This window comes from Macaca fascicularis, chromosome 1 (genome assembly GCF_037993035.2).
Source record: "Macaca fascicularis isolate 582-1 chromosome 1, T2T-MFA8v1.1".
Lineage (NCBI taxonomy): Eukaryota > Metazoa > Chordata > Mammalia > Primates > Cercopithecidae > Macaca > Macaca fascicularis.
Window position 1 is genome coordinate 196835001 of NC_088375.1, and position 22017 is coordinate 196857017.

The 22017-nt window shown below is 50.8% G+C and overlaps 1 long non-coding RNA gene across 2 annotated transcripts in view; it reads right to left on the reverse strand.

Annotated features, from left to right (window-relative positions):
- The window catches only part of LOC123569198 (uncharacterized), a 73806-nt gene that overhangs the window by 41560 nt on the left and 10229 nt on the right, over window positions 1-22017 (reverse strand). Inside the window, exon 2 of one of the 2 annotated variants that reach the window (XR_012422335.1) lies at window positions 1-2425. This exon is cut by the window's left edge and continues 41 nt beyond it. The exons of the other annotated variant lie outside the window; for it this stretch is intronic. This is a non-coding gene — a long non-coding RNA (uncharacterized lncRNA). The remainder of the gene's footprint in view (window positions 2426-22017) is intronic. 2 annotated transcript variants of the gene reach the window in all.

A 22017-nucleotide genomic window follows, 5' to 3' on the forward strand; every position in this document is an offset into this window, starting at 1 on the left:
AAATTCACTGTGGGCCAGGTGCAGTGGCTCATACCTGTAATCCCAGCACTTTGGGAGACCGAGGTGGGTGGTTCACCTGAGGTCAGGAGTTCGAGACCAGCCTGGCCAACATTGTAAAACCCCATCTCTACTAAACACAAAAAATTAGCAGGGCATGGTGGTGGGCACCTGTAATCCCAGCTACTTGGGAGGTTGAGGCAGGAGAATTGCTTGAACCTGGAAGGTGGAGGTTGCAGTGAGCCAAGACTGCACCATTGTACTCCAGCCTGGACAACAGTGAAACTCTGTCTCTACAACAACAACAAAAAAAGGAAGTAAAAAAGTTCACTGTGGGTCCAGCAACTCTTCAGGGTGACTCCCTTCCCAGTGGTGATTCCGAAATCCAGCCTGCTTGTGTCTTATAGCAATGCCATCTGGAAGACTTGGCTTCCGGGTCGCCATGGCAAGGAAGAGAAGCCTGGAACATCACTCCCTGGCTCTTAAATGTTTCATCCTAGAGTGTCCGCATATCACTTCAGCTCACAGGCCACTGGCCAGACTAGTCACATGGCCCCACCTGGCCACAAGGAAGCTGGGAAACATAGGAGCACATGACTTCAATAAATAGTATGTGTTTCTGCCATAGAACAAACTATTCATCCCAGTCAAGCTGCATCATTAAAGGTCTAATACCCAATCTGAAGAAGGTGATGGGTCTGTTCAGCTCTATCACCCCCAGGCCACACCTGGAGTGTTAGATCTAGTTCTAGGTATTGTATTTCCAGAGGCTCCCACATACATTGGATTCCCAATACAAGAAGAGACCAAGTTAGGGAGGGGACCTGAAATTTAGTCTTGTGAAGAGTTGAAATGATGTTTCCTGGAAGAGAAGAGGCCTTGGATATCTAATTTCAGATTTTTTTTCCCCAGATTCTTATAAGGCTGTCATGAGAACAAAAAAAAAAAAAAATTACTTTGTGTGGCTCCATGGGACAGAGCCCAAACCAGTGGAAGTTACGTGGATGATGCCAAGGGGATGGTGGGTGCTGAGCACTTTTACTGCCTCAGGACAGCATGTACTCTTGTCCCAGGAATATGCAAGCAGAGTCGAGAACGCCATTTGGTTTGGATGTTGTGGAAGAATCCCTGTATCTGAAGGAGTTGCAGTAGGCATCGAGTAAGCATCCTCACAGATAGAGTTTGAATGGCAGGGGCAGGGAGCACAGCCACATTCAAACCCTATAAGCCTGGCATCATGGGGTATCAGAAAGGACCTGGCGTCCGGAGTCCCTGTTAGTCAGATTAGGCTAAGCTTTGCTACGGTAACAGCAGCAAAAATGCAAAACGAAAGCTCCGTGGCCTAACAAATAACAGATGTATTTCTCTGAGTCAGGATGGACTGTCCAGACCTGTCCTCCCCGGACTTAGCCTTCTCTCCTCTGCTCTTCTGGTGCGAAGCTCTGCATCTGGGTGCCTCCCACTCTCAGGGACACTTATGAAGGACACCCAATGTGAAAACAAATAAAAGGAAATCACCCCATCAGAGCTATAAGTAATAATCAATAATTCAAAGCCTTGATAAAGTCTTGCTGGAGAGCGCTTCAGAGAGAAGGCACGGGCTGAGTTTCATGGTTAATTCAATGTCAATTAGCTGATTGCTAACTTCCCTCCAGCGAAATCGCATGCAGTGCAGGGGAGAGAAATCAAACGTGCTCTCGCTTTAACAAGCCTGGTGCTTCAATCATTCATCTCTGGCCGCAGGCTCAGAATCAATGTCAACAGACGTTCCCTCACAGTTTTATCAACCATTTCTACATGTCACTGTTTTCTCAGCTGCCCTTAATTGTCCCAGGACCATTTCTGGGAACCAGGGCTACTTGAAATCCTAAGTAAGTCAGAACAGCCTTCTGCTTCCTGGAAGGTGTAGGACCCACAGGTCCTGAAACACAGTTTCCCATGATAATCTCTTCCTCCAAGAGACACTGTAATCAGTCAATATGATACATGTAAAGTGAACAGCACCAGGCTTGGTACATGGTAAATCCTTAATTAGGGTAGTTTTCCTCTGCCTTCACAAGTCCTGAGGTGGGTACCCTGCTCACCTCCAGTCTTCCAAGACCCTGCAGAGGCCATGGCCACCTTCAGCACCATGGCCAGAGCCTCTGTCCGGAAGTTGGAGGTGGGAGGGGAGGAACAGGCTGAAGAGAAGCTTCAGGGCTCAGAGCTGGAGAGTCAGTGGGAAAATTCGTGTGAAGGAATCCCAGGGATCACTGAAACCAGCCAGCTCCCTTTGCATAGGAGGAAAGGAGACCAGAGAGGCCAAGGGATTTGCCCAGAATCACAAAGAAGATGCCATGTCTCTGGCTCCCAGGCACAGCATCTCCACACCTCATGATCCGCAGATTGTAAGGTCAGGATCCAGGGTCCCCTCTTCCTTCCTGGGAACCTTTAGGGATGGGACACAAGAGGAGAGTTATTGATGTACAGGGAGAACCAGGAAGGGTCTGCTTGGGGGAATAGATGGCAGCAAGAAACCTGGGCTCTCCCTGGGGGCACAGCCCTAGCCAGACCTTCCTGGAAGAAGGTCTGCCTATCTCTTCTCCCCATAGTTCTGAGCTGGGGCTTTGGTTGATCTCTCACAGGCCTAGCACTGCACAGCACTGGGAAGATAGGGAGAAGTTCCCTGCATGCATCCAGCAGCTTCTTTTCGCAGGCAGACAGACATCTCTCACAAGCGTGGAGCATGCCCATACCTTGTGGACCGTACCCATGTATAGAATGAGTACAGATGCTGTGTCCTGTGCAAGACCGACGATATTCCTTCCATGGCCCACAGATCCTTTGGATCTCCTCTCCTTCCCCTGGGCCATGGTGAGGAAGGCCACACTCTTTGGTCTCCTCTATCACAGCCTGGCTAGGCCTTGCCCAGTGTGGCCCAGGCCAGGGCTGGAAGACCTAGGAGTTCTGCCTATCAAGGCCATTTGTGGCTCCTCCTGGTTAGGGATATGTAAGATGTTTGCTTTTTTTTTTTTTTTTTTTTTTTTTTTTTTGGCAGAGGGGGAAAAGTCTCACTCTGTCACCCAGACTGCAGTGCAGAGGCGCGATCTTGGCTCACTACAACCTCCACCTCCCAGGTTCAAGAGATTCTCCTGCCTCAGCCTCCCAAGTAGCTGAGATTACAGGTGTGCACCACCACACCTGGCTAATTTTTGTATTTTTAGTAAAGACAGTGATTCACTATGTTGGCCAGGCTGGTCTCAAACTCCTGGCCTCATGATCCGCCTACCTCTGCCTCCCAAAGTGCTGGGATTACAGGCATGAGCCACTGCGCCTGGATGGTTGCTTTTAGGAGAAGAAGAAAAACTACAATTTCTGGTCCCTGTTAGGCAGTGAAGCATAACAGTGAAATCCTACAAAGGCATCGAGACCTGGGTTTGAATCCCAGCTCCACTATGTACTAGCTGTGGGATACTGGAAAGGTTACTCCCAGAGCCCCAGTTTCTTCATTTGTAAAACGAGGATAATGATAGTTTCAAACTTATAAATTGTTCAGAGAATTAAATGAGATAATTCATGCAAAGTGCTTAGCATGGTGCCCAGCACAGAATAACTATTTCATAAATAAAGATGATCTTTCTTCAGTAAAAGTTTCCTTTGGAAAATTTCCAAGCCTCAGGGGTATTCCAGGCATCTGTCCATAGCAGAATTAGTATGAAAGTATTCAGGGGGTATCCCAGGCCTCTCCAACCTCCTGGTCCAGATGCTTTTGGGGCAAAATCTGAACCATGTTCAGGGACCATGTTCAGGGGCTGGGGTTAGGGTTCAGTGTGAGGACAGGTTTCAGGCTCAGTCTGGGCCCAAATTCAAAGCTCTGCAACTAACTCATAATATAGCCTTGGGAAAGTCCCTTCCCAATGAGCCTCAGTTTCCTCATCTCTAAAATGGGAACAACATCCTCACCCAGCTTGCCTCCCGGAGGCACTGGGGGAGGACTGTCGAATTATGCGTGTGCAGGCTCGTGCGAACCCCAGGGATCAGCCTCACTCTTCAGTGTTCCTTCTGTTCCTCTGGCCCTCAGGCCTGCTGGATGAGAGATTCTTCTGTTTCCATGAGCCCACAGTGGAGGCCATTCCCCAGGGCTAGAGCAGCCAGGCAGGGGACCCAATGGAGACGGGGCAGGACACCCCAAGGCACTGCTGCCCCTCCCAGAAGCTGGGAACAGAAGGCTTGGAATTCACTACGCACATATTTGCTGACTTCTCTGCGCTCTGCCTGCTTCGGGCATTCACTTCCCAGAAGTTTATTTGAGGAGACGCAGATGAGCCGGATTTGAGTTCCGCAGACCTGCCCAGACAAATGGCTGAGCCCTTTCTCACTCCCTCGCTCACACACTCTCCACCTCCCTCGCTTTTTCTTTGTCTGTCTGTCTCTCCTGGAAGACCTGCCCTTTGCTCTCGCTTTCTCCCCGTGCTGTTTATTCTCCATTTGATCCCCGGGCCCAGATTCATGCCCTGCCCTTCTCGGCCCTGCGCTGTGCCCCAGGAGAGTGACCCCAGAGAACTGCCTGGCCTGCGTGCCCCTGGTTGGGTTCAGCTGGTGGGAGGCACCGGCAGAGGTTGGAGGGAAGGGGAAGGGGGAGGTCAGGGATTCCCTCCTCACTCCCTCCCTCCTGGGCAACATTTTTAGCAGTGGCTGTGTTTCTCCATGACTACGGCTTGCACCAGGCATTCCCTCCTCCACAACACCATTCCCTCCCCTCATCCCATCAGCCCTTGAGGTGGTAAGGGCTTCTGACTGGTGCTAGTCCCTGGAGCCCCACCTCTCTTGCTGCTTCCTAAAATCTCCACCCAGGCCTCTGCAGGTAGCGCATTCATCACAGTCTCTGCATAGAAACCATTAGGAGTGGATTCTGTTTGCTGCCAGGCCCCTAACCAGACACTCCTCAACCCCACCACACACTTCACCGGTCCCGTATCACTCACCTGTCTCTGATACAGCTCTCCTGAGCTGAGGGTGGGAAACATTGAGAATGTTTCTGTCACATCCCTTAGTGGAGACCACCCAAGGGTGCTGAGGGCTGGGGGTAAGGGGTTCCTGCTGTTACACCCACACACGCGGAACCAAGAGCCCCTCTCATCTTCTGCCCAGGTCGGGGAGACTAGGGACAGCATGAAACTTAGAAAAGCTCGCTTAGAGCACCCCCTTTACCACAAACCAGCCAAAGCATTTAATAACCTCCATTTCTGCCAGTGTAACATAAAGAAATGCAGACCTCTCCCTGAGCGGTTAGGGGATCTATCTGGTGGGCTGATGGACGTGGGTGTGGTTTGTGAACTGTAACCATGAGACAGATGTGAAAAATTATTACGAGTTCTCACAAGAGGCCAGCAGGACTCCTCCCGTCTCCAAGCTGTAAGGCACGGGGGGGAAAGGATGACAGGCCTCTGGGACAGTCAACATCTGAGGAACATAGCTGCTCCCTGCCCACAGGTGAGAAGGAGCCACAACTTTTGATCAGTGATGCTGGGGGTGAGGTCTGGAATGGGGGCTAAGGTGGAAGTTGGATCTGTATTTAAGTTGGGGCTGAGATACAAGCTGATTTTGAGATGGAAATAGGGGTGGGGCTATGGCTGTGATTCGGTTGGAGCTGGGGTGGGGTCAGGTGTTGAGTTTGGACTTGAGGCTGAGATCAGAGTTAGAAATGGATTAGGGGTTGAGGCTAAGTTTGGAGTTTGAGTTGGGTCAAGGGCTAAAAGTTGATGTTGAGGTGAAAGCTAAGATTGGCACTGAGTTGGGGCCTCGGCATGAGGTTCCAGAATCCTCCCTACCCACTCAGACCTCCACTGGGCTTTGGGAATGTAACTGACCTGCACAGAGGAGGTGTGGCCATATTGACATCTCCTCCTTCCCCTCCCTGGTGTGACTACATTCATTCATTCATTCATTATTCCATCCAGTCACTCGATACAAAATTTATCCATCACCTTTATGTGCTGTATACTATACTAGATCCTGGAAATAAACTGGCTTGTCAAGCAGGTGTAGCCACTACCCTCATGGAGCTTATGCTTTAGAAAAGAAGAAAGACAAGAACTCAATAGTCCTGGAACTAGATGCATAATTACAAGTGTGCAAAGGCCCAAGGAGCCATGTGTCAGAAAGCACAGCAGGTAGAGAGTCATGGAAGGCCACTGAGTGTGAGCAAAGCCTCCTAAGTGGTTCAAAGTCAGTACAGGAGAACAAACAGAGGGGATGACTCTAGCTAGTAACCGAGAAATGCTTGTGGAAGGGGTGGCACTGAAGTTCTCTACAGTCTCTTCTAACTATGACACTAGGAGGCAGTAGATGCAGTAGATTTGGAGCCAGATAAACCTAAGCTCAAAGCCAGACTGTGTCAGGTACAAACCAGCTGAGCTGTGTAACTTCGGGCAAACGACCTCCCCTCTTCAAGCCTCAATTCCATTCTTTAAGATGGTGATAGTAATTCCTAGTTTGTGGGGCTGGTGTGAGGATTCAAGACGATGTATATAAAGTTCCTGGCACTTGTTAGGTGCTCAGTTAATGATAGTTCCTTCCCCATCCAGGGCAAGGAGAATAGGAGGAGCTCAGTGCAAGCAGCTGACTCCCCACAGGGTCCAGCTGTTCAGGCTTGAGCTGTCACCCCTGCAGGCCCAGGCGTGATTTCTCCCTGCAGTTCACGCTCCCCAGGGTGCAGGCATGATTTACACAGCCATCGGGACAACTCCGAATTGGACTAAAACCTAATGACTGGAAACAAGACAAGTAATGAAATTCTACGCAGAAAATTTACAGGGGAGATTTATTAGGTGAGTTTTATTTATGATGCTGAGCACTTAGGGCTCTGGGGTGGGGTGTGGCATTGGACAAATAAATCCAGTCCGCACGCTCCCAGCCCAGACATCACCTGCCCTGGCACCACCTCCACTCCACAGTCCTAGACTCCTGCTGGGCAGGAGACCTCTGCCCAGGCCCCCTGTGCCCACTGAACTCACAACCTTCCCAATCTCTTTCCTTTTTTGCCACCTCATCCCTACATTGGCAGCCTCTCCAGGCCCTGGGTCTCTCCTGCATTCTTCTTGGGGCAGATTGTGCCTGGAGGCTGGACCTCAGGAACATGGAGGGAAGGGGCTGGAAAGCAGGAGCTCCAAGAGTGGCCAGTCCACTGTTAGCACTTCACAAGCCTGACCATGGAGTCAGTATTCCCTAAGGTGTGAGGGGCAGGCAGAGAGGGCAGCAGAAACCCAAGGACAAGGAAGATGCCATTTCAGACCAGCAGTGCCCTTAGGGCAGGACTTTCTTGTGGCCAGGACAGAGGAGCAACTGGTAGGAGTCTAGAGGGGAAATCGAGGCAATTCTGCATTGCAACTGGGTCTACAAAGGGCCAAAGACCCAGTCAAGAGCTGCAGGACTGTTTTTGGCTACAGAAAGCAGAGCCCTCTCTTGCTCCCTCCTCTCGAAGCTGTCCCTCTCCTGCTTCTCATAGGGCAGAAGGAAAAGCTGTTGCCTCTCATAACCCTCTCCATGCCCACTCTATACCACCACTGCCACTAGCCCTTCTTTCCCTCACTTGCCTCTCTTGACTCCAATAACTCCTTGACAAATTTTCTCCTCTGTTCTGCCTGCTCCAACCACACTGGTCCCCTTGATGTTGCTCAAACATGTCCAGCAAGTTCCTACCCCAGGATCTTCACTCGGCCTAGAATGTTCTTCCCCCAGTAAACAGTACAGCTCACTCCCTCACTTCCTAAACTGTCACCTTCTCAGTGAAGTCCGACAGGCTCCTGACCAACCCATCAAAATCTCAACGGCCCCTGGATACTTTCTAGCCTCTTCCCTGCTTTATTTTTCCCCTGAGCACATGTCCCTAAATGCTTTATATTTTCATTCTTTATCTTGTTTATTAGATGTCTCCCCCACCAGAACATAAGCTTTGTCCAAGAGAACAAAGTTTTTGTCGGTTTTATTTACCACGATAAACCCCAGCTCCTGGAACAGGGACTGGCATATGAAAGGCACTCATCAAAATGTGCTGGAAAATGGAGCCCAGGCTCTAATAAGCACAGCTGCCCCTTACTGGGCATTGTGCACAGGCATGTGTGCCAGGTGCCAGGTGCTGTGCCACATGGTTACCCCCACTAGCAGGTCATTCAGCAAGCACCCTCTGCACTCGCTCCTGGGCCAGGTACTGAAGGCACCAGAAGAATCACACCCAGATACTGTGCTCAAGCAGCTCCCAGTCTGGGGGTGTCAGGAGAGACCTGGGCCCAGTAAGGACAATTCCAAGTGCATAGCTCTGGGGAGACAACAAAGGAAGTCACAGAGGCCCAAGTACCAGGACAGTCACAGAGACTTGTAGGAGGCACCCACATGCAGCCCTTGCAGGGAGGCAGGGACAATATAGTATCTGTCAGCACCAGCCATGGAGCCAGATAGGGGTCATAGCTGGGTCCCAGCTCTGCTGTTTACCAGCTGTGTGACCTCAAGTATTCCTTAACCTCTCTGTGCCTCAGTTACCTCATCTGTAAACTGGAAATAATACTCACTGGATGTGAAGTATGAAGTGAATCTTGTAAAGCTCTTCCAACAGACCCAGAAAATAATTAACAAGCACGTAAGAAATGTTAGCCAATATCATGACTCCTCTTATTATCATTATTGAAAATTAATAGGCAAGGCCAGGCGTGGTGGCTCACACCTGTATTCCCAGCACTTTGGGAGGCCGAGGCGGGCGGATCATGAGGTCAGGAGATCGAGACCATCCTGGCTAACACGGTGAAACCCCGCATCTACTAAAAATACAAAAAATTAGCCAGGTGTGGTGGCGGGTGCCTGTAGTCCCAGCTACTTGGGAGGCTGAGGCAGGAGAATGGCATGAACCCGGGAGGGGGAGCTTGCAGTGAGCCAAGACCATACCACTACACTCCAGCCTGGGCGACAGAGCGAGACTCTGTCTCAAAAAAAGAAAAGAAAAGAGGCAAGAGGGAAGAGAGGAAAGACTTCACAGGAGCAGTCGGCGAAGAGATAAAAGATAGAAAAAGTATAGGCGTGGCCGAGCACAGTGGCTCATGCCTGCAATCCCAGTATTTTGGGAGCCCAAGGTGGGTGGATCACTTGAGCCCAGGAGTTCGAGACCAGCCTGGGCAACATGGCGAAATCCCACCTCTACAAAAAATACAAAAATTAGCTGGGTGTGGTGGTGCACACCTGTAGTCCTAGCCTCTCAGGAGGCTGAGGTGGGAGGATCGATTGAGCCCAGGAGGTGGAGGTTGCAGTGAGCCAAGATTGCACCACTGCATTCCTCCACCCTGGGTGATAGAGCCAGACCTTGACTCAAAAAAACAAAACAAAACAAAACAAAACAAAATGGTATAGGCATGTTCTAGATGAGATGCAGCAGAGCCTTCCATACTGGTCCAAGAGCTGTGCTACTAAATGTCTAACAACTGGCACTAGGGGTGCAGAACCCTGATTTGTAGCATTTGCTGAATTATGTAATGTAAATCCTCCCGCCATGACCAATTTCAAACAACCAACGTGACGTCACTGAATAAGAAGTTGGAAAGAGATGCACACCTGGCACCTGTTGTCCCCTAGAGCCATCTCCAGCCTATGGGCCGGATGGAAGGGGCGGGCCCCTACCCACCCCACCCCACCCAACCGTAGTCCCTGACAGGGTGGCTCCATCTGTAACCTGCCTTTGGCACCCATGTTGGGCTCTAGAAAGGAAAAAGATTAGGCATGGGGTGGGGGGGCAGGGAAAGGTCAGCTCAGATATGGCCTGAAGTCCATGTGTGGCTGGATCTCAGAGATCTCTTATCATAGCGGACTTTGGGAGCCAAGCGCTCACTCTCTCATGCTCTCTCTCTCTCTTTCTCTCTCAAATACACACACACACACACACACGTACATTCACACGTGCATACATGAACACACACACAAACACACACACCCCTGAATCCTCAGCTCTGAGCCCCATGTACCCTAGACATGGGCACATCTGCCTCGGGGGAGGGCCAAGGTGATTTGAGCCGTTGGTATCCTAGATGGATTGAGTGACAGGACCCTTCCCAGACCCCACATTCCAACCTCCCATGTGATTTCCCTTTAGGAGGCCCTGGTCCCTTCCCATGGGCTTGGATGGGGGAGGTTCTAGAAACCAACTTCAGAGACTTGGGGCCAACCCCCGCAGAGCTGCTCTACTGACAGGGAAGGGACCCTAGAAACTCCAGGGTTTGCCACCTTGCTCCCTCCCTCCCATCAGCCCTCCCCTGCAGGTTATCAGCGTGAAAACAGGAAGGCTGGCAGTGCTATTAATAATACATGAAGCCGAGCTCTGCCCTGATCAGGCGGGCAGAGGCGGAGAAGCAGCTCCAGCTCCCAAGGGAGGGAGAAAGCCAGGCTGCTGGGGGCCTGCCTTGCTGGGCCTTGGGGCAGGGGTAAGGGAGCCCCTCTCCTCCTTCTCCCATTTGTTTCGTGTGCACCCAACACTGAGGCCAGACACTTGTGCTTCCTCTATTTGCTGTCGTTTCCCTTCTCATCCACTGCCTGCATCCCACAGAAGAGCCAGCCAATATAGAAAATCTTCTGGCCTGAGACGCAGGACCTGGGTCCTGGAATGTGGGAACCCACAGAGGCCAGAGGAACAACAATCTTTGGTATCAAACAGATCTGGGTCCGAATCCCAGTCTATGCCCTCCTGCTATGTGACTTCAGACAAATCACCCAACCTCTCTGAGCCTCAGCTTCTTCAACTGCAAAATCAGAGACTACTAAGAAAATAATGTGAATAAACAAAAGAATGGATATGAAATCCCTAGCATAGAGTAGATGTTCAATAAATGGTAGCTGGCTATTACTATTTCCATGCCTATGAACTTGGGCAAGATTCTTCCTTCCCTAGACCTCGATCTCCTCCTCCATAAAATGGGGGGATTGAACTAGTTATCTCTAAGAGCTTCCCAAGTGCCAATGGGATTTTCATGACTACAGGATGAGAAACCCTAGGCCATGTATGTAATGTTACATGAGAGTTAACGTTCTGCCCAAGGGATTGGAGAATACAGAGGCATTTGTTTTGGCTATGATGGACAGAAAAGGCCTCCCTGAGGAAGGGACATCTGAGCAGAAATCAGAATCAAGTGAGAGAGTGAGCATATGGAGAGCTGGCAAATCAGTCCCTGCAAAGGGAACAGCAAGCAAAGGCCCTGGGGTGGAAATAAGCTTAGCAAGTTTAAGGAGTTACAGTGTGGCTAGAACAAAGGAGCATGTGCTAGCCACGCACAGTAGGAGGGAAGATCTGCAAGGAAGCAAGAGGGTGAATTACCCTCAAAGGGTCTTGAAGGCCATGGTAAGTAATTGGCTTTTATCTTGTGTGACGGGAGCTTGTAAAGGGTTGTGAGCAGATGGGCATGGCGGTGCACGCCTGAGTACCAGGTGCTCAGAAGGCTGAGACAGGAGGATCACTTGAGCCCAGGAGTTCAGGGCTATAGTGTGCTATAATCATGCCTGTGAATAGCCACTGCATGCCGGCCTGGGCCACACAGTGAGACCTCCATCTCTTAAAAATAAGAAAAGTAGCCAGGAGCAGTGGCTCACGCCTGTAATTCCAGCACTTTGGGAGGCTGAGGCGGGCAGATCACCTGAGGTCAGGAGTTGGAGACCAGCCTAACCAACATGGTAAAACTCCATCTCTACTAAAAATAAAAAAATTTTTTTAAATTAGCCAGGTGTGGTGGCACGCGCCTGTAATCCCAGCTACTTGGGAGGCTGAGACACAAGAATTGCTTGAACCTGGGAGGCAGAGGTTGCAGTGAGCTGAGATTGTGCCATTGCACTCCAGTCTGAGTGACAGAGTGAGACTCTGTCTCAAAAAAAAAAGAAAAAGAAAAGTCATAATAATAAAGAGTTGTGATCAGAGAAGGAACATAATCACCAAGATCTTAAAGGATAACGCTGGTTGCTGTGTGAATAACAGACTTCAGAGCAGCACTGTCCAACAGAAATATGTTTCAAGGCACATGCATAATTTAAAAATTTCTAGTGGCCAGATGAAAAACAGTAAGGAATCAGGTGAAATTAACTTCAACAATATATTTTGTTTCACCCAAAATACTATCATCTCAACATGTCATCTATATAAAAAAAATTATTAGCGATGTTTTACATTGGTTTCTTTATACCACGTCTTCAAAAGCCAGTACATATTTGTATTTACAGCACATCTCAAGTTGGCCTAGTCACGTTTCATGCGCCCACTGGCTACATGTGGGGACTGTACTAGACAGCACAGCTCGAGTGCGGCAGGAGTGAGACAGCAGGAAGACCAGGTAAGAGGTGGTTCCCAGGTGCTGAGGGGCGGGGCTTAGAGTCCCACCCCTGCTGGCAGCAGCAGAAGGGGCAAGTCCTACTTCGTGGGATCATTGTTGGGGTAAATGAGGTAGGAAGGGAATGAGAGTGCTGGGTGAACGTTATGGTTTGGTATTATTATTTACAGTTACCTGACCACTGCAATCTCTGTGCAGCAAGCACAGTACCAGAGACTAACCCTCAGAACTTCAGTGGCCTCTCATCTGATCCCTTAGACACTCAAGAAGGCCAAACCCTGGCCCCAACAGCAGAACTGGGTATAGAGAGGGAGATATGAGCCTGGAGCAGTGGTCACCTCTGAGACAATCCATCCCTGAGCAAGCAGAGCCTCCCTGCCCAGAGATGCCACGTCCTGTCCCCTAGCCATGGACCCCAAGGATGGGGGAGAGAAGAGGCTATGGGGCTGAGAATTGAGGCTTGAGCCCAGCTTGGGAACTGGACACCAGGGCCTGGGTCTTCCTCAGCCCAGAGCATTGTATGACCTTGGCCCAGCCCTCTCTGCCTTATCTGCAGAGTTGCCAAGTGAGGAGCTTGCACTGCATGAGGTTATAGGGATACAGGGCAACACATGGGACTCCTTGTTCACTAAAGAAATAATTCCTTATGTGTGTGTGCATCTCTTACACATGGAATCTACAGTCCCACCAACCTGGAGGATCAGGTGTTATCTTACAACTAAAAAAATAATAATAATGATAATAGCTAACATGGGCCATTTTGTGTTCTAAGTACTTTGATATAGATTAACTCATTTTGCCCTTATTACCCAAGGTCACCCAGCTTCTGACTGGCAGGGCTGGCATGTGAACCAGGCAGTCTGGCTCCAGCCCCCGAACCACCACATCTCCTGCCTCTCTGGTGGAGCAGAAAGGCGCCAGTCGTCATCACTCAAAACCATCAAGCACCTTCCATGTGCCAGACAGCACAGGGCCCTGCCCCTTCTGAGCTTACCCCCTAGGGGATGAGTTCTCTATGATTTTTCTTCTGGGAATGCACAGGGGGGTTTTGCCCAGGGTGGAGAGGTCTGGATGAACATTCCCTCCTCCTACAACTTCTCCCTGATACACACAGATACCTGTCTGATGTCGATGAGAATTAGAAAGAAAACAAGGATGGGAGGGAGGGGAGCTGAACTGAGTCCAGGCTGGTGTCCAGTGGTTAGCGTTAGTGTCATAGGTCAGAATCCCTGGAAATACTCTGAGACTGTGAGATTGGTATTGGCAAGGCAGAGAGGGCTGGCCCAAGGTCAGGCAAGGCTTCTGGGCTGAGAAAGACCCAGGCTCTGGTGTCCCAATTCCCAAGCTGGGCTTAAGGATCAATCCTCAGCCCCATGGGGCAAGCCTCTTCTCTCTCCCATCCTTGGGGTCCATGGCTAGGGGACCAGACATGGCATCTGTGGGCATGGAGGCTCTGCTCACTCAAGGATGGATCGTCTCAGAGGTAACAACTGTTCCAAGTTCACATCTCTTCACCAGTTCTGTTGTTAGGGGCCAGAGTTTGGCCTTCTTGGGTGTCTAATCTCACAGCCTCACCATCTCTGGGGGAGTTTACTGGGGAGTAATCCCAAGAACAACAGGAAGCGAGGGAAGCAGTGTTGGGCAAATGGAGAAATTGATCTGCCACGCAGTCATACCAAAGGCCTCAGCCAATCTCCCAAGGACCTCTGGAACTGGGATGGCCCTTCAGTAGTGTCACAAGTTGATGCAAGGGGACTTGGCCTTTGTACAACCCCCCACCCCCAAAATCAATAGGCCATTGGATACAAGCTGCCCCCGGGGAGGAGGAATAACCTTGGGCAAGGTTCTCCCCCCACTTCCATCAAAGGCAATTCCCTGAGACAGATTCAGCTGTGAGTCATCCACAGCCCACACACCCAGAAGCTGGGGAGCGAGTGCCTCAGACCTGAAGGGGAATCTGAGCAAGCACCACAGCATCCACTACAGTCAGCAGCCGGGACTTGAGAGCGACGCACCTCCTCCCAGGAAACAAAGCAGCACCGTCATGGTGGCAGGAATGGTGAGCACAAGCCTGGCCCGGGAACACAGCTGGGGAAGACTCGGTCACGGCAGGGACTCGGGCCCAGCTGGGGGCTCTGTCTCTAAGCCACTCATCACCCCCACCCTGTGTTACCCACTCCAGCCAGTCCCAGTTCCAGTTCCAGCTCCCATCCTGCATCATGGAGGATCTCCAACCCCATCTCAGCCCAGCTATCAGGAGGCCTGAATGAGTTTTGGCAAGTGGGAAAGTTTGTTCACTGTAGGGGGCTGTCCACACAGGAGGGGGCTTTTCTTAAGCTATCATTACTCTCTGCATCCCCTGCCTTTGGAAGACCTGCTCCCCTGAGCCCACCACACCCCACTTTGTTCCCTTGCCCCGGACTCCCCTCCCCTGATCCTTTTCTTCACAGTCCTTCGAATCTTCCCTCTCTCACTGACTCTGTCTTGCCTTTCTGAGTCTCTCTCTCTCTCTCTCTCTCTATCTTTCTCCACCCTCCCCACCCACCCCCACCCCCTCAATCTCCATATCCCTCTGCTCTATTTGCATCTCTATCTCCGTCTGATTTGGGTCTTTGCCTCTGGGCCCTCTGCAGTTTCACTTCCAGCCAACACAGCTCAGCGCCTAGACCGTGTGCTGCCCCACATCTGCTGTCCAAGCCAGGTCTGGGTGGGGCCAGGAGAACTGGCCTCAACTCTCAGGCCCATAGCAGTTGCTGGGTTCAAAGCTCATCTACCCACTCACCCCTCCGAGAACAGAGATGGCAACTACCGCAACCCTTCCTGGTTCCCAGGCCCAGAGTCCCAGACTTTTTTTTTTTTTTTTTTGAGACAGTTTAGCTCTTGTTGCCCAGGCTGGAGTACAATGGCACAATCTCAGCTCACTGTAACCTCCACCTTCCGGGTTCAACTGACTCCTGCCTCAGCCTCTCAAGTAGCTGGGATTACAGGCATGTGTCACCATGCCCAGCTAATTTTTTGTATTTTTAGTAGCAATGGGGTTTCACCATGTTGGTCAGGCTGGTCTCGAACTCCTGACCTCAGGTGATCCACCTGCCTCAGCCTCACAAAGTGCTGGGATTACAGGCATGAGCCATCATGCCTGGCCCCAGACGGTTTTCTACAGTAGTGTGGAGAGGCTCTGCAGCAATACAACTGTATCACTCTAAAAGCTTGGTGCTGGCTGGAGGCCAACAGCCCCTGAGCATCATGGGCAGGCTGCCAGGCAACAAGGCCCCACCCCTGGAGCAGCGCAAAGCCCTGGCCCCGCTCACCTGGTGACCACATTGGCATCCTCCACAGCTGGGACTGAGAGTCATAGGCCTGGTGCAGCAGGGGTGGCAGCAGCATGCAAGATTCCCATTAACCAGGGTGCCCAAGCCAGGCAGCTGCTGCCAACCCCACAGCCAACACAGAGCCCCTCCTCTTGGCTCTACAGAGATGGAGGAACTTCACTTCACAAGGAGCTCTGTACAAACTGGGTGAGGAGAGGAAATGCACAAACAGAGGGGTCCTAAAAGCATAAATACTGACTAGCTCCCAGCACATTCACTCAGTAAGCATAACTGAGCTGGTGGCTGCATCAGGCAAGCAGTCAGTGGCTGGGTGGGTGGGTGGGTGGGTGGATGGATGGATGGAAGGAAGGAAGGAAGGAAGGAAGGAAGGAAGGAAGGAAGGAAGGAAGGAAGGAAGGGATTATGGATGGTTGGCTAGATGGATAGACGGATGAATGGAATGACAGATGGAGTCATGGTTTCCAGGTTAGCACAGCCCATCATACAAGACCTTCCTTTTCCTTCACCCCACCCAGAAAACCCCCTTTACCAGGTTTATTTATTCACCGAAGATTACTGGAACTGCCAGATCTGTTCCATGGCCTCTGAATTTTGAGCAATTTTCTATTTAATCTTTTCTGCCCCTTTTCCTCCAGGGTGAAGAGGGTGAGGAGCCCTGATCACAGGCACAAGCTGGGTGCACAGGCACAGGTAGGCAGTCAGGAACTAAAAAGCCTGCCCTGGCTGAGGCCCTGTGAGCTGATCATCGTAAAGAAAGGACAGAGTGAGTCAGGCAAAGTGCGAACCACCCTGCTGCCCCCGGCAGAGTTAGTGAAGCCACAGGGAGTGTTCGGGGACTGCCCCATCAGAAAATGGATTTTTTTCTTTTCTCCCTGCCAGCAGTCTCAGACCTGAACTGGAACGTGGCTCCCTAAGTAGAGCCCAAAAACAGGGCTTAAGCTACACAAAGGGGTTGGACGGAGGCCAGGAGCTGCGTGGTAGAGAAGGGACAGAGAAGGTATAACTGGAAGCCCCCTGGGAGGGGATGTTCTGAGGCAGGCCTGACTGGAGAGCACCCTTTCTAGCCTGTCTACTGGGTGGCTCCCAGGAGGCTCACAGCCTGAGCCTCAGCAGGGCCCAGTCAGGATGGGAAAGACCCTGCAGCAGTCATGTTCTCAGAACTGCCCCACCTCACCCACTGTGGAGATCCTAGTCTTCCTGGGTGGCACACACTGGGTGCCTGAGGTGGCTGGGAGATGGGAAGACGGTAGAGGAATCAGAGGAAGACCAACTGTCTCCCCAGACTTCACCAACTCAATGTGGTGCTGTGAAGACTAAATGAGATAATATACATAAAGTGCTTAGAAGCAGTGAGCACCAAATAAGTGTTAGCCATTGGCACCTAGGATAGTGCCTGGCACAAAGCGAGCACTAAATGTTTGTTGAAGGAATAAATGAATCCTGTCCCCGCTTGGCTCCTCTACTTCAAATACTGGATCATTGGAGTCAATACTGTCTCCACAGCTACTGTGGAAGGTGGATGTATACATTAAGTTCATTCCCACCCCAGGGCCTTTGCACTCGCTGTTCCCTCTGCCAGGAGTGATTTCCCACACATTTTCACATAGTTCAGTCTCTCACCTGATTTAGATCTCTGCAGCTGGAAATACAAAAGTGCTCTGACCACTGCCTGCTGGGAGAGCTCCCCACTTCCCAAAGTTGTCTCTCCTTCTCCAGACCAGGACCCTCACCAAGTCTACACACAAACACACACACACACACACACACACACACACACACACACATATCCAGGCAATCCTGACTAGACAGCCTCAGTGTCCCTACCCTATCCAGGACTGGGCCTTGAGCCAACAGAGGATCTGGCCTGGCAGGTGTCCCACCCATCTGCTGATGACTATCAGTGTCCCTGCATGACAAGGGCTCACTCAACCCATAGCAGAGGTCATGCTCTGTTCCCAACCATCTGCCCTCCCAATTGACCTTGGCAAAAACCACAGTACCATGCAAACAGGAGGGTGCAATGAACCAGGATTTAAGAATCCTTGCTGTACCACTTAAGAAAAAAACACTTTTACTGAGCACTTACTCTGTGCCAGTCACCATGCTAAGCTGTCCACACACTTGAGCCCATTTAACTCACAAAAACTAAATGATGTTGGTTTTATCCTTATTTTACACCTAGCTGAGGCAGAATAAACTCTCAAGTGCTTGGGCTCTGGAATGAAACAGAGCTGGGTTCAAATCTAGACTCCTCCACTCACTTGCTGTGTGACCTTGGGCAAGTTACTACAGCTCTCTGATCCCTGCTTCTCCCCTATAATGAGGAGATATGCCATTAACTGCCTGTCTGGGCCTTTGTGAGGATTAAAGGAGATAATGGATGTAAGTACCGCATGGTGCCAGGTACAGAGCCCCCACCAAGGTCGGGGCCTGCCCTTCCCTCCTTATCTCACCAGTTCTCCTGCCAAAGTTTACAGGCTAGGACTGATCTTCTCCACAGTTCCAGTCACAGGGCTGGGCATTGCCAGCACACAGAATATTCTTGCTGATTGGCAGATTTTCTCAATTCCTGTCCCAGGTCTTGATTGCAGAGAGCACTCCCTTTCTCAGAGCATCTAAGCAGAGGATTCCTGCCCTGGGCACCACCAGGGTGCAGGTACTCTGCAGAGACAGCCTCTGAGTTCTGCCTTGTTTGGAAGCCTTTCCCACCACCATGAGTCCTAGAACCTGAGCTTGTCCTGGCTCCCTGGGTCTGAGTTCCCACCCAGAAAATGTGGCTGCCTGGTGAGGCTCCTCCAAGACCATGGCCAACTGTGGGCCCACAGTCACTCACCCCAGTGCCTGGAGCCCTGACCTGCGCCCAGCCCCTTGGCTGGACCCTGCCACATGCTAACAGACATCCGCCACTCACACCAGCTGCCCAAATCACCCTAGAATACCAGGCTCCAGGCTGCTCACTGTGCCCTCTATGGCTGCCAGCCACTACCCACGGCTGTCACTTTCAGTCCACCCGAGAACCGCCACTTGCTCACACGGAGCCTGCAGCCATATCCATGCCAGCCATGCCCTTGCAGGGCCCAGAAGCCTGGCAGAAAAATCACACAGGCACTTTGACATTAATCAAAGACACTCATAAATAAATATGTGTAAATTGTATGCAAACCAAGGTAGGAATTTACATCTTTCTCTGCTGAGTCAGCATCTCAAGGCACCAGGGAGGCTGCCTGTAGCTCAGGAGGTTTGGGACAAGAACCCTCAGCATCTAGGGGTCCATCGAACAGTCCCAAATTCATCACCTGAAGTTCTAGAACTTCTAAGTTTGAAGAATCAACCACCATTTACTGACTGCCTGCTACACACCGTGCATTATCCTACATACTGGCTACTACAGGTATGAAATGAGATAGCCTGTAAAGTGCTTAGAAGCACTTACTGCTGGCACCTATAAAGACCTAATATGGCCCGGCACAGTGGTTCCCGACTGTAATCCCAGCACTTTGGGAGGCTGAGGCGGGCGGATCATGAGGTCAGGAGATTGAGACCATCCTGGCTAACACGGTGAAACCCCATCTCTACTAAAAATACAAAAAATTAGCTGGGTGTGGTGGCGGGCACCTGTAGTCCCAGCTACTCGGGAGGCTGAGACAGGAGAATGGTGTGAGCCCAGGAGGCGGAGCTTGCAGTGAGCCGAGATCATGCCACTGTACTCCAGCCTGGGCGACAGAGCGAGACTCTGCCTAAAAAAAAAAAAAAAAGACCCAATATATGTGAGCTCTGATTAATATCCTCCAATTCAACCCTCACAATGACAATAATCATTAGTAAAACTACCATTAATATTATCAGTAATAATTACTATCATCGATTGGGTGCTTCCCATGCCACAAGCTCTCCATGAGTAGCAGATAGTGCTGGCACTCCACCCCCATTCCTCCAGGCCCTACCGTTTCAGTGTACTCCAGCCTGACTTCCAAATGCCTGCAGCTGCATCTTTGCCTGAGGGCTTCTTCTGGTCTCCAGGAGGCTGCTCTGCCCTCCCAAGGCAGGCCCAGAGTGCTGGAGAATTAACCTCCACTCCAACCCCCAGAATGACTGACATGACAGTACATAAATGGCCTGGCTCCCTCATCTAGCAAGTGGGGTAACTCTCAGAAGTGTGTTCAACACAGGCACCCAGTGATCCTCAGTGGCACAGTTACCCATACTGTAACTCGCAACTTGCTCCAAGGTGCTCCCTCTGTGGGCTTCCTCCCCTCCCAGTCTCACAGGCCACTCCTTACCAGCATTTCCTGGAATCACTTTCCTGCATGCGTTCAAATCCTTATCTCAGGATCTGCTTCTGGGGAAACCCAAACATGCATATCTTGTTGAACCCTCATGAGAACCCTAAGAAATAGAAATTCACCCTCAGCAGGATGTCAGACTCCTGACCACGTTCTGCAAGGGCCTGCTAGGTCTGCATCACCTCCCTCTTGGATCTCAGCTCCAGCTGCTCTCTCCTCTGCCACTCAGCTCCAGCAACACCAGCTGCCTTCTGTTCCTTGGACACACAAGGACACCTTGGCACCTCACAGTCTTCCCTGCCAGGACACTCTTTCCATGGCTCTCAGCGTGACCGGCCCTTCTCATCCCCAAGCCTCAGCTCCCACATCACATCCTCAGAGAGGGTTTTCTCAACCACTGCATCTAGGCCCCTCCAGCAACTCTCTCATAGCATCCGATACGGTCCCTTCAAAACTCTTAGTACAATCTGTAGTCATCTCATGTGAAACTGTTTACTTCTTTCCTGTCTGATTCTCTTCCCTCCTCTTCTAGAATGTACATTCTCTGAGGACAGTGACTTTTTCTATCTTTTTCATGGCTACATCCCCACTGCTTGGCCCAAAACAGGTGATAAAAAAATATTAGTTGAGGCCAGGCATGAAGGCTCATGCCTGTAATCCCAGCACTTTGGGAGGCCGAGGCAGGTGGATCACCTGAGGTCAGGAATTCCAGACCAGACTGGCCAACATGGTGAAATCCCGTCTCTACTAAAAATAAAAATAAAAATAAATTAGCTGGACGTTGTAGTGGGCGCCTGTAATCCCAGCGACTTGGGAGGCTGAGGTAGGAGAATTGCTTGAACCCAGGAGGCAGAGGTTGCAGTGAGCCCAGGTCACACCACTGCACTCCAGCCTGGGCAACAAAGCGAGACTCCATCTCAAAAATTTAAAAAAAATTAGTTGAAATGTAAAGACAAACTATCTGTAGGCTGGTGCGGTGGCTCATGTCTATATTCCCAACAGTTTGGTAGGCCCAGGTGAGAAGATCGCTTGAGCCGAGGAGTTCAAGACCAGCCTGGGCAACATAATGAGGTCCTGTCTCTACAAAACATATTTTTCTTAAATAGCTGGGTGTGGTAGCACGCACCTGTAGTCCCCAGCTACTCAGGAGGCTCAGGTGGGAGGATCGCTCGAGCCCAGGAGGCCGAGGCTGCAGTGAACTGTTATCATGTCACTTCACTCCAGCCTGGGCAACAGAGTGAGACCCTGACTCAAAACACACACACACACACACACACACACACACACACACACCTATTTGTATTGTATTCCTGGGTTAAAGTTAAGTATGGCTAAGACAGTTTAAGCAAATTGCCCCTGGTCACACAGCTGGTAAGAGGCAGCACCTACACTCAGAATCAGGTCTGCCTTGCTCCAAGCCCATGATCTGAACTACTGTGGTACTCTATTTTCATTTTACAGATGGGGAAAACTGAAGCACTGGGAGGAGCCGGAACAGGGACTTGAGCAGGTCTCCAAGCTGTAAAACCAGCACTCCCTTCCCTATACCTCAGGTCCCACCCACGCTCCCCCCAAACCACAGCCTGATACATAAATCCTCCTGCGGCATTCCTGAGAGCAGCTACTCTGCCTTTACTCAACTCCTCCAGAGTCAGGGAGCTCAGTCTGTGACAAGGTGGTCCTTGGAATGGGGAACCCGAACGCTGGCTCCCTAAAATATCCATGGTTTGATCTGAACTCTGCTCCTTCAGGTCACAAAGAGTTTATCTGCTCCCTGGGGCCCAGGACAGCCCTGCAGACAAGAGGCAGAAGCTGCAATCTCAATGTCCATCAGTAGATTTTAAATAAATTACAGTGCATCAACACAATGAATACTGCACAGCCATTTCAAAAGAGTAACATAGATGTATTAAAAAAATAGACACACATCCAAACACCGTGAATTTAAAAAAACAAGTTAGAGGCCAGGCGCGGTGTCTCACACCTGTAATCCCAGCACTTTGGGAGGCCAAAGCAGGCGGATCGCCTGAGGTCAGGTGTTCGAGACTAGCCTGGCCAACATGGTAAAATCTCATCTCT